This window comes from Cupressus sempervirens, chromosome 5, assembly GCF_028749045.1.
Source record: "Cupressus sempervirens isolate cs-2001-9-10 chromosome 5, ASM2874904v1, whole genome shotgun sequence".
NCBI classification, from domain to species: domain Eukaryota; kingdom Viridiplantae; phylum Streptophyta; class Pinopsida; order Cupressales; family Cupressaceae; genus Cupressus; species Cupressus sempervirens.
Genome location: NC_143122.1, coordinates 867,879,553 through 867,893,432, shown reverse-complemented (window position 1 = coordinate 867,893,432; position 13,880 = coordinate 867,879,553). Strand labels below are relative to the sequence as shown.

General features: G+C 34.8%; 2 pseudogenes; both read right to left on the bottom strand.

The window, feature by feature from the left end:
- Nucleotides 1–2,812: 2,812 nt before the first annotated feature.
- LOC149558676 (GDSL esterase/lipase At5g33370 pseudogene) lies at nucleotides 2,813–7,943 on the bottom strand (annotated as a pseudogene).
- Nucleotides 7,944–11,554: 3,611 nt separating this feature from the next.
- Nucleotides 11,555–12,333, bottom strand: LOC149558675 (GDSL esterase/lipase At5g33370 pseudogene; annotated as a pseudogene).
- Nucleotides 12,334–13,880: the final 1,547 nt, after the last annotated feature.

Below are 13,880 nucleotides of genomic sequence, written 5' to 3'. Positions count from 1 at the left end.
AAATACACAAAATCATGAAAACCAACATGAAATGTGATATGAGAAAGCTTGATTATTCAACTCTCTAAGTAGAATGAAGATAGAGGAGAAATGAAAGTGAACTTCAGTTTGGCTATAGTCCTTATCTCTTCCTATTGTATTTTAAAGCTTTTCCAAGGCTACACCCCAAATACTTCCCTGTGAATTACCTCACTACTATCGTTTTTGTATAATATAACCTCATTTCTTGAATGCTTTCATAGTAGCATCCACATCTATTTTCTTAGAGCGTAAAATAATCTTTAAGGGAGGAGCATTATGAAGTAAACCTCAAATATATTAGTGACAAAAGGCTTTACCAAACTATGACACCAAGCTCAGTATTATTATAGAGCTATGTGATAATATGTCAATAAATAGGTAGTAAAATAAATAAAATGTTAAATTTGATTGTCTGTACAGATCCCTTGGTCCATACACAGTATCCCATTACATGATATGTTGTGTCCTTGTATTGTATATTTTATATGCAAAGAGCCATGCTACTATAAAAATTATTGCACAATATTTTTATCTTTGAGAGTTATACCACTAAACAACCCAACTACCCAAAGTCCATGAAATATATCCTTAGTATCAATTTTATACTCCAATTATGTTGGATTTCTCATTTTAAGTCTATGGTTAATCTTTATTGTATCCTCTGATTCTGTTAGATTTTTTAATTTATGTGCAACCCAATTCCTATCATAGCATTTGGCTCAACAATTGAGTATTGTTGTTTGGCTTGAGAGCTTCACCAAAAATCTATAGTAGAATCATCTTTAGACTTGGAACTTGAGAAATTACAAAAAAAAAATTGTTAGATCTTTTGAAATGATTAAAATTCCTATTCTTCCTATGACTTAAATGAACTTTTATGTTGCTTTCAACAGAGAGGTAAAAATTTGTACAATACTTTTGTTTGTTAGAGCCATACATTATCTCATATACTTCCTCAAATTAATAGCGAATTTAATCTGTTAGATAATTAATGTGTATTTTACTAAATTATAACTATTGAATTCTTACTATTTATGAGATATTAGAGTACACATGTTGTCATCAAATGGAGCTACAATACCAAGCTTGGTCTTACTACATAGCCATGTGATGGTGTTTCAATAAATAGGCAAAAAAACCAATGCAATGTTAAATACTACTTTCTCCTTCTATTGTATGAATTTAATGCAAATAAACACACTACTATAGATAATCAGAGGTCTAAAATCCATACAGACTTCCAATTTTCTTCCACAATCTATTTTGTCTTTTTCCACCATCTTTGAATTGGATTTCTCATTTATGTGTGACCAAATTTATGACTCAACATCTGAGTATGGTTTCATCTCTTGAAAAATTTCCCTGGACCCTATAGTAGCAGCATCTGTAGACTCTAAATTTGAGAAATTAAAACAACTTCAAAGTTAGATGTTAAGAAAATGCAGATTGAGATGAAAACAAAGTCTGTCTATGTAGTAAGATTCATTCAACTAACTTTGAATTCGAGAACATAATTCATTTTTAAAAGGATTAGTACTCAACCAAAGTTAAAAATTCAAAACTATGAACAATTAGGATGTGTTGGTAAACAGATTTGTCACTATAGAAATTGCCCAATGGAGTGTATGTGGCAAATTGTTCACAACATTTGGATAGGCCCTTGATATCCAGCCTTCCTCTGTGTTTAGAGGGCCAACTCCCTCGTAAGATGAAATTTTAGATTTTTCAATAAAGATAAGAAGAACTTAGAAAATAGGAAGGAAAACCATTGACAGCGAATACACCACACACCTTCAAAGTTTTCATTAAAATGATGTAAACTATTAATGATAGCTATCAAGGACTACGCTTGAGAACTTTCACCAACACAATGCTAATTCAACCATCCACAAATACTCACATCATACCATGAAAGTAATCATAGATGAATCAACACTTTAACAATCCAGATTCCTTGGAGAGAGAATGCTAAATGTACTTCCTTTTATTTCTTGCACCAAGAAAGAAAGCTATAACCGATTACACGAAAACAACAATTGTACACACTTTCCAAAAATTTCTTTATGATCAGAGCATAAGTGTTCCCCTGTATCCAAGTCCAAAAAGTCTCTTATTACATTGATCTCTAGAAATTTATAGCCAATCTAGAATAACCAACTTTTCGGGTTCGTAACTACCCAAAAAGTTAGAGTTTGGACTACTTGGAGATGGTTTGTAACCAACTCTAACTTTTACAATTCCAACTTTTCATGTCAAACCATAACTAATGGAATAAGAAGTAGGAGATCTTGAAGGAACTTTCTCTTTTACCTATATGTTCTTTTGAAATCCTATTCAACTATATAGAGTTGAATTAAAATAAAAATTCCCACACCCATGACCAACCATACAATTGCTATCACCATGATCATCATCAAGAGTGCTTGAGCCAGAACAACATTTTTTTTGTGCTATGCTGATTTGTAAAATAATGATTTAATTGGCCACTCAATCTCTTTGTGCAATCCAGCTTCTCTCTCTACTGTTAGCATAAAGCCTGCATCATCTCCTACCAATATAGATGATATAGATGCTATTTTTTCTTCACCATTGGAATATCATTCGTGGTAGAGAAAGGACCACAAGGAGTCTAACTGAGTCACTATTGATTGTACCATCATCCACAGATCCGAAAATACTACCCACTTGATGCAATTGTGAGAAGATACTCAATACCTCTCCACTATATCCATTTTGAATGTATCTCACAATCAATGCATTCTAGGAAATTATATTTTGTTCAAGGAAAGAGTCAGTCATCTAGTTTCATCATCTGGCTTAGGTTAAGAGGACTCATAATGGAAGATGGGCCATTATAAATCTCATCCACAATGATTTTGCTGGCCTTTTTAGAGGGGTGGTAATTGTCCCAAAACAAATATTCATCCTTGTTTGTACACAGATTTGAAATGATAGTGCAGAGGCCAACTCCATTGTAATTCCCTTGTTCACAACATGCATTTTCTATATTCACAAATCCGTATGCTGCGGGATTATTGAACAGGCCCATATTAATTTTGTAGCTATCAAAAAAGGTGAAAATCTGAGAAGAATACTTATTGTTGAGTCGATCTACCATAGATCTCAATTGGGTGTTGAAGAGCGAAGCAGCATTTTGAAGTTCAACTACACATTCTCCATTGCGAGATCTGGTGACCTTAACACCTGGAGCACACCCCAATGGCCCTATTGATGTCACCAACACTCTTCTACCTCCCAATTTGTACATTTTCTTGAGATATTTCTCATATTCTAAGATTATGAACTGAGTATAATTAGGTAATGTATATTGAATGGATCTCCTTGAGATAGGAATGAGGTAGTAGTTATTGACATAATCATTTCCTCCCAGAGTAATCGACATTAGACCTTCTGCAACAAGTTTTTTTAGCTGCAGCAACTCCAACCATCTTCGCCGCCCTCTTTTTATATTCAAAAAAATTTTGAAACTGTTGAGGAATCCTGATTATATTTACAAATTGAACTCCTTTGTCGTTAAGAACCAGCGTACCTGTTACTACTCCAAACATCTGTGAAGTTCATTTGTAGCTGACAATTGCTTCAAGTTGAAGTTTGGGTTGGGAGGTTCAGGTTAGGATTAGGTCAAAAAGTTGGAGTACGGGGAGAGAGAGTACTTTAGTACATGGAGAGAGAAAAAGTGAAACTCAAACTTGAAACCTTAACCCGTACTTCTCTCTAAAAGTTTTAGTACGTAGAGAGAGAAAAATGGGAGGAGAGAGAGTGGAAACTCAAACTTAAAACCTTAACCTATACTTCTCTCTAGAAATTTTAGTACATGGAGAGACAAAAATGGGAGGAGAGAGAGTGGAAACTCAAACTTAAAACCTTAACCTGTACTTCTCTCTAAAAGTTTTAGTATGTGGAGAGAGAAAAGTATGGGAAGAGAGGAAGTTTGAATTTTCTTGAGTATTAATCTCTCTCTTTTCAATTAATTAATATAATTAAACTCTTCGTAAAATGTTGGGAAAACAGCTGGCTCTATCTGGGGACAAGGACTATACAGGACACTGAAAGAACCCAGAGTTAAGAAATGATAGTACTTTATCACAAGGGCTATAGAGTCACCCCAAAAGGAGATAAATCCAAGAGAAAGGGACTAAGCACAACAAAAATGAGAACACAACTGAATTGAGAAGAAAAAAAAGGCACAACAAAAATTCCTAGCTAAGATATGTACAAGGTGGCAGACTGGACACCTTACTGATGATAGTGTTTCAAATGTTGCCCATTGTAAGGCAATGGCAACTGAGTACCACTTAAGTATGACAAAATAAAAGAGTTCTTTCCACATACCTCTTTAATTTGGAAAGGGCCTCTCCATAAGGAGTCAAATTTTCCATGTAAGCCCTTTGGTTCTCGGTGTTTATCCCAAAGCAAGACAAGATCACCTTCTTGAAATACCCTTTGCTTAGCTTTCTTATCAAATAACTTCTTAACATGGGCTTGATGTTCCTGAATTCTATCCACAATCAGATCTCTCTCTTCTTCCAACTTGGTCAAATATAATATTCATTTTTCAATAGCAGCTTTGAATTCTGGATTTTCAATAGCATTTTGTAACTTCAAGGCAGATAATTCTAGAGGAAGAGGAAGAGTTGGTTCAGTTCCATATAGTATCTCAAAGGGAGATAATCCTGTTGCTCTCTTCTTAGTGGTTTGATCTGCCCAAAGTACATCATACAGATGTTTATGCCAAGATCTCTTATTGACATCTATCAATTTCCGCACAATGGTCATAATATTTTTATTACTTGATTCTACCTGACCATTCCCTTGGGCAAAATAATCTGAGGAGTGAGAGAGAATGATTCCATATTGATAGCAAAAGGAGGAGATCTCCTGGGAGGAGAAGATGGTAGCATTGTCAGTAACGATTTTTTTAGGAACTCCAAACCTAACCAAAATATTTTGCTTAATAAAATTGCACACCACTTCTAAAGTTGTTTGTTTGACTAGAATAGCTTCGACCCACTTTGTAAAATAGTCAGTGGCCATCAAAAGGTGAGTGTGTTTGGAAGTGGAAGAAGGATGGACAAGACCGATGAAATCCAAACCCCACTATTGAAAGGGTTCTTCAATCACTATTGGCTTCAATGGCAATGCTGCTAATTGAACTCTTCCTTTGAAATACTAACAAGAGTCACACTTCTTAACCCATTCTTTTGCATCCTTGAACATCCTGGGCTAGTAAAAAAAATTCCTTAAAATTTTGTAAGCCGCTACTGATGCTGAGTAATGACCTCCACATGCTTCATTATGGAACAATTGAAGTAACTCCTTTCTTTGTTCAGAATCTACACATCTCAGAAAGGTACCATCTATCCCTTTCTTATATAAAGTGTCACCCCAGAGAACATACTTCGCAGATTTCAATTTCAAGGTCTTCTTCTCTGTAGGTGATAAATGAGTAGGGCATTCTCCATATGTCAGAAAGTAGGCAATATTTGAAAACCAATCATCAACATTGCTAATGAATAAAACTAAAGGCATTTTTTTCTTCATCTCTTCTTCACCTTTAGAAGATCCTTCTACAATTGCCTTACATAAACCTTTTCCCATGAAAAGCTTTGTAGGTTTGATATCAAGATCATATTCTTGTACTTTAGCTATCCAAGAGGCCCTTTTGTTGACACCAATTTCTTGTTGTGTTAGAATACTCTTCACTGCTGAATTAGGAACAAACACCTTAGAGTGAGAGTTCAGAATGTAAAACCTGAATTGTTTCACTGCTCTAACTAGAGCATAAGCATTCTTCTTGATCAAAGAGTATTTCAATTCATGTTTCTTCAGAGGGATACTCATGAATGCTATTGGGGCTTCGGTATTGTCTTTTTCAAGTTGGGTAAGTATAGCAGATAAAGTGTTCTTGGATGCATAACAATACAAATGAAAATCCTTAGAAAAGTCTGGATAAGAAAGGGTAGGGGCATTAGCAATTTCAGTCTTGATTTGTTCAAAAGAAGCCTTACCTTATTTGGTCCACTTAAAATTTGTATTCCATTTCATCATATCCAAAATTGACTTTGTTATCTCAAAGAAGTCTGGTATGAATCTCCTTATAAAGTTTATCTGCCCAAAGAAAGACCCGACTCCTGGTTTACTCATGGGAAGTGACAATTGTTGGATAGCTTTCACCCATTCAAGATCTATTTGAATACCCTCTTTGGAGACAATATGCCCCAGTAGTTTACCTTCTGTCACCCCAAATATTAACTTCTTAGGATTCAGTGAGATGCCTTGAGTTCGACATCGATGTAAGATGGCTTCTAGATGATGCACATGATCTCTTCTCTGTTTTGAAAACATTGTAAGATCATCAAGATACATCAAAATGATCTTATTCTTGAAATCCTCAAATGAATGATCCATGGCTCTTTGAAAGGTGGCCCCAACATTTATCAAACCAAACGGCATACGATTGTAGGCAAACAGACCCCATGGAGTTGTAAAAGTTATTTTGTGTTGATCTTCAGGTGCGACACTGATCTAGTTATAACCGAAGAAGCCATCTAGCATTGACATCAGTTTTGAGCTAGATACCAATTGGAAAATATGATCCATCACAAGGAGCCCATAATTATCCTTAAGTGATGCCTGATTCAAATTGTGAAAGTCTACACATATTCTTATCTCACCATTCTTCTTCCTGACAAGAACAATATTGGCTACCCATGTTGAATGGTGAATGGGATAAATAATCTTTGCTTTAAGAATCTTATCAACTTCACTACAAATAACATCAGCTACCTTAGGACTGAATTTCCTTTGCTTTTTCTGAAAGGGAGTTGAACCAGGTTTCAAAGGAATCTGATGTTTAAATTTCCCATCCATGAATTCTTTTAGATCTCCATAACCCCAAGCAAAAATGTCTTGGTAGGCTCTCAATAATTTCATGAATGCTTCTTTCTCCTCTGATGTCAAGTCTTTTTCTATCAGGACCATCTTGGGATTTTCCTCAGAACCAATATTTACTTTCTCATCACCCGAACAATTAGAAGGCTTAGTTTCTTTAGCTTTCTCTTTCCTTTTATCTTCTTTATCAAAAAGACTCTCTAGGGTGACTAATCCTCTCGAGATAACATTACTTTCTAATTGAATCCATCATGATTATGTGATCCTTCAAATTTTAGGTCTGAAAATGGAGGCCTTCCTTTGAGAAATGCAATTATTTGCCCATCATCATCAAAAACCTGCCAGTGTCGATCATTATCAGGCACACTGGGTCTATGAATCATCTCTACTGTATAAACATCTCTGTTGAATTCAGGGTGAGGAATAAGTAGAGATGCAGAGACTATGAGACAATCTACTTTAGAATTTTGTTCACGAGGGATAGCATATAAAGAAAAAGCATCAAAATACTCAATCTCATCCCACACTCTATTTCTATATGCTTTCAGTTTGGCATTCTTTGTTTGGTATTGTCTTCGCACCTGGTTGACAATTAATTTTGCATCTCCTGATACCTTGAGTTTCTTGATTCCCTTTTCTTTTGCATACTCAAGACCAAGTAGGAGAGCTTCATATTCTGCGGTATTATTGGTGGTCTCAAAAGCTAACTTATAAGCCTTTGGAAATTTCTCTCCTTGGGGTGATATCAACACTATCCCAGCACCTGAACTAGAAGAGGAAGAACTTTCATAAAATTCCATTGACCATAATTCATTGGTTATATCAGGAATGAGAGGTTCAGTTACATCTTCTTCAGTGGAAGTCATCATATATGTTGCATGCCCAGTATCAACATACAATGTTTCAGCTCTTGGATCATTTGATTTCAAAACTATATATTTAGCTTTGGCTTTAGGGTCAAGCTTAACCTTTTTATTTCCAATCAAGATAAGGGCATGAGACATGTCCATCTTGATTTCACCACCAAGATCTTTGCAAAACCTTCTACTCAAAAGCATCCCATAACTAGCAGGAATATCAGCAACCAGGATGTTCAGTTTTAACTTCTTCTCAGAATGTGCTGCAAGTGCTACTTGAGCATCTTTTAACTAGCCAACTAGTAGAACTTGTTTTGCCTCCATAGAATACACTTTTCCAAAAGGTTTATTCAGAGAAAGACCTAAGGCATGTGCTACATTTGAAGGCATAACATTATCGTATGCACCGAAATCAATGATACAATTACTTAACTTGCATCCAGCTATATAAAGAGAAACATAGAAAGGCTCAGGTTTATCTGGCAAGGACGTTGCAACAAAAGATTCTTTCTCCAACATGGGCCCTTCCAAATTATCTTCAACTTCTAGAGAAACTCCTGATTCATGATTGATAGTGATCTCAGGTGAACTTTTTCCTTTACCAACACATTGGATCAACCTCTCTAATTGATGAGGGTTGGCCTTTAGGTAGTCTAATTGAGAAATTTGCACTTTGGTCTTTTTACAATGATCAATAAAATCAAAGGAATCTTCAATAATGGGAGACATTTTATACTTATCTATTTCCTTCGCTTGTGAAGGCTCTTCTGGAGTATGCTTATGGGACAAAATCCTCTTAGCAGTCTCATCAGAAGCTTTTTCCTTTGCTTGTTTACTCCACTTTTCTTCCAATCTCTGTCTCCAACTTGGTGTAGCCACATTGGAAGAATGATTGTTAATATCTTCAGCTTTTTCATCATCAGATTCATATTCCAAAAAGTTAATAGAAGAGGTCCCAATAGTGAGTTCTGTTACATCTTCAGGAGCCACATATTCTTCTATCTTCTCTGCAATCAAATGCATTTGCATGAATCTGGCCATCTCAGGACATCTCACACCATCATGATTTGTTGTTAGATGAAAATCACACATAGAAGCTTGCTTACCAGATGATGAGGGATGTTCGATGGCCAATCTTTGTGTTTATTGGGGTAGCCACTTAGTTTGTCTATTTTGTTGATATGACATATAATTCCTCCTTGGAATATCTTGATGCAAAGGTGGAGGATTAGAAGGCAACTAATTTTTGAGCTGTAATAGATCATTAGCCAATTTTTTATATAAAGGATCAGTGGTAGAGACAGGAGCTTGCTAACCATTTCCCTTTTGTAGATCACAACTCCATTTTCCTGAACTAAGCAAGTCATCTTCCACCTCAATAACCAAAGTTTGTGTGGCTGCTAGATTAACAAGTCTTGTCCTTCGTATTTGAAAGCTTACATCAGAAGGTTGAGCACTGATGAAGAAAGTCATTTGATTTTCTTTAGTGGGTCTTTTGTTGACAGGAATTCGATTCACTGTCTAATTAAAATGAGCAATGAATTCTCGCATTGGCTCATGAACTTCTTTCTTCATTGAAGTTAACTAGGAAAGGAGTAAATGTTCATCTTTAGCAGTCTTAAATCTCCTCTCGAAAGCTTGAATCAAAGTTACCCATGACGTAATTGATCCAGCTGGTAGCTGTTCAAACCATTCAGCTGCGGCTTTAGTGAGTGTTTCAACAAAATGATGGATAGAAACATCTTCATGTTGGATTGCAAGAACACCGCTTGCCGTAAAGAAAGCACTTATATGCTGATCAGTAGTGACTTTTTCATTACCAAAAAACTTGGGAAGAATTTTTCGAGAACCAACGGGCAAGTCATGTAATTGGTTCCCTAAATCTAGAGGACCAATAGCAGCTCCCAATGGGACTAGTGGCTATGGTGCTTGATGTGCCATAGTCGGAAGAATGATATTCAAGGGCTACAAATTTATAGCTAAAGGTACAAGAGTACCTGGCAGAATCAAAGCTTGAAAGGCCATAGGAGAAATAGTAGCCTTGGTTGGCGAAGTAAACCTACTAACAGACTTGACCTTTTTCTTTTCTTAGGAGTAACTGGCTTAAAATCTAACTTTCAAAGGGCTTCAAAATATTCGTCTACCAAACCCTTTTGTCTATCAACCTGCATGTATGGTTTATCAGCCAGCTTAATGGTTATTATTATTTATTTGCCCTTGAATATGACCAAGATTCTGTTTGTTTCTTCTTCGAATGACCACTATTCTTTCAATAACTACAACACCCTGACCAATAGGGGCTCTTCGCAAGATTTCTTCGAATTCTTCTTCTTCTTCAAGAACTCGATTAACTTGATGATATTCCTGTACACATCGTCTACACCTCTAGGCTAAAGTGTTCAAGTTTGAGATGATATCTTCTTGGATGTCTTGAAAGCTAAGGTTCGGTTGGAGAATAGGAAAAACGTTCTCATGCGGAAGCACCATTGTGCTTCATTATAGGCAACTGTCAATCTTTCTATTCAGTCTCCCAAGTAGAGTCGCCAAAAATCTATTGGTAAATAGATTGTTCACTGTAGAAATTTCCCAATGGAGTGTATGTGGAAAATCATTCACAAAAGTTGGATAGGCCCTTGATATTCGGCCCTTACTCTATGTTTAGAGGGGCAGCTCCCTCGTAAGATGAAATTTTAGATTTTTCAATAAAGATAAGAAGAACTTAGAAAATAGGAAGGAAAACCATTGATAGTGAATGCACCACATGCCTTCAAATTTTTCATTAAAATGATGTAAACTATTAATGAGAGCTATCAAGGACTACGCTTGAGAACTTTCACCAACACAATGCCAATTCAACCATCCACAAACACTCACATCATACCATGAAAGTAATCACAGATGAATCAACACTTTAACAATCTAGATTCCTTAGAGAGAGAATGCTAAATGTACTTCCTTTTATTTCTTGCACCAAGAAAGAAAGAAATAACTGATTACAGAAAAACAACAATTGTACACCCTTTCAAAAAAATTCTTTATGATCAAAGCATAAGTGTTCCCCTGTATCCAAGCCCAAAAAGTCCCTTATTACATTGATCTCCAAAAATTTATAGCCAATCTAGAATAACCAACTTTCGGGTTCGTAACTACCCAAAAAGTTAGAGTTTGGACTACTTGGAAATGGTTCCTAACCAACTCTAACTTTTACAACTCCAATTTTTCATGTCTAACCATAACTAATGGAATAATAAGTAGGAGAACTTGAAGGAACTTTCTCTTTTACCTATATGTTCTTCTGAAATCCCGTTCAACTATATAGAGTTGAATTAAAATAAAAATTCCCACACCCATTAACAAACATACAATTGCTATCACCATGATCATCATCAAGAGTGCTTGAGCCAGAACAACAATTTTTTTCTGGTATTCTGATTTTTAAAATAATGATTTAATTGGCCACTCAATCTCTTTGTGCAATCCAGCTTCTCTCTCTACTGTTAGCATAAAGCCGGCATCATCTCCTACCAATATAGAGGATATAGATGCTAGTTTTTCTTCACCATTGGAATAGCATTCGTGGTAGAGAAAGGACCACAAGGAGTCTAATCAAGTCACTGTTGATTGTACAATCATCCAAAGATCCAAAAATACTACCCACTTGATGCAATTGTGAGAAGATACTCAATACCTCTCCACTATATCCATTTTGAATGTATCTCACAATCAGTGCATTCTAGGAAACTGTATTTTGTTCAGGGAAAAAGTCAGTCATCTAGTTTCATCATCTGGCTAAGGTTAAGAGGACTCATAATGGAAGATGGACCGTTATAAATCTCATCCACAATGATTCTGTTGGCCTTCTTAGAGGGGTGGTAATTGTCCCAAAACAAATATTCATCCCTGTTTGTACATAGATTTGAAACGGCAGTGCAGAGGCCGACTCCATTGTAATTCCCTTGTCCACAACATGCATTTGTTGTGTTCACAAATCCGTATGCTGCAAGATTGTTGAACAGGCCCATATTCATTTTGTAGTTATCGGCAAAGGTGAAAATCTGAGCAAAATTCTTATTGTTGATTCGATCTACCACAAATCTCAGCTAGGTGTTGAAGAGTGAAGCAGTATTTTGAAGTTCAACAGCACATTCTCTATTATGAGATCTGGTGACCTTAACACCTGGAGCACACCCCAATGGCCCTGTTGATGTCACCAGCACTCTTCTACCTCCCAATTTGTACATTTTCCTGAGATATTTCTCATATTTTGAGATTGTGAATTGAGTATAATCCGGTGAATGTATATTGAATGGATCTCCTTGAGATAGGAATGAGGTAGTAATTATTGACGTAATCATTTCCTCCCAGAGTAATCAACATTAGACCTTCTGCAACAAGTTTTTTTAGCTGCAGCAACTCCAACCATCTTCGTCGCCCTCTTTTTATATTCAACAAAATTCTGAAACTGTTGAGGAATCCTAATTATATTTACAAATTGAACTCCTTTGTCGTTAAGAACCAGTGTACCTGTTACTACTCCAAACATCTATGAATTTCATTTCCAGTCGAGAATTGCTTCAAGTTGAAGTTTGGGTTGGGAGGTTCAGGTTAGGATTAGATCAAAAAGTTGGAGTACGGGGAGAGAGAGTACTTTAGTACATGGAGAGAGAAAAAGTGAAACTCAAACTTGAAACTTTAACCTGTAATTCTCTCTAAATGTTTTAGTACGTGGAGAGAGAAAAATGGGAGGAGAGATAGTGGAAACTCAAACTTAAACCTTAACCCGTACTTCTCTCTAAAAGTTTTAGTACGTGGAGAGAAAAAAGTATGGGAAGAGAGGAAGTTTGAATTTTCTTGAGTATTAATCTCTCTCTCTTTTCAATTAATTAATATAATTAAACTCTTCGTAAAATGTTGGGAAAACAGGATGATTTTTAATTTTTTGAAAAAATGAAAAGTTATGCTCTCCAACGGCTTGAATTTTTTGCAAACCCGATTGTATGGCTACTCCCAAATACCCACGTGCCTTTTCAGGTCAAATCTCTAAATGCTCAATCTAAACTCTTTGGATCTTCAAGTGTAGAAGATGAAATGATTGACAGTTTTAATGAGACATGATATTTTCAAATTGTTTGACATAGACCCTGTGAAATAAATCTTGCTCCCAGCCAAACAAACCCTAGTTTTCCATCCTGGAATTTCTTTTAACAAAGTATCTCCAAATAAAAAATGCAAAAAATTACAAATATAAATATAAAGAAATCTAGGTTTGTAAAAAAAATACCTGCATCGCCTCATGCCAAGATTTCGGCCATAAAAAGTTGTAATTGACATTTTCATCAAAATAATCATTTACAAGTATTATCATCACCAGATGGGTGTAATAAATTGGACGAAAATTATATGGCAACAATGGAAAAATTATATGATTATGACAAGAATTTAATTATAGAAATATTTGAGAAGCAAGTTTTATAATTAAGTTTCCGTTTTAATTTTTTAAGAGTTAGGGTTTCGTTATGATATTTAGTACAATTGATTTAAATATTTGATGTTAATTACTTTTAAATTTTCAAACAAATCTTTCTATTTCATAAACTTTTAAAAATCTCAGATTTTCTCAATAAATTGTTAAGATATATTTATAATATTAATTCTTTAAAAATAAACTAAAAAATCTAAAAGCATCTTTATATCATACTTTCTAATTTCATGACGCATAAGATATAATTTATTAGAAACAATGTGTGTCATTATTTCTAGTTAATTTATTAGAAACAATGTGTGTCATACTCTCTAATTTTATGACACACAAAAGATAATTTATTAGAAATAATGTGTTGCATTTAGTATTCAAAATTAAAATTTATGATTCTCAAATAAATTTAGATAAATTTAGTTTTTTTCTTAATTGAATTTGATTTATAAATTTTCATATCTTTTAAATTAAATTTGGCATAACTTGATATTGTTTTGAAATATTAGTTTGTTTCTAAATTAAATTAAATTTATTTAATTTTATAACATAATAAAAACAATAAAATTAAACATGGTAATATTTTTAAACATATAAATGATTAACATATTTTAATC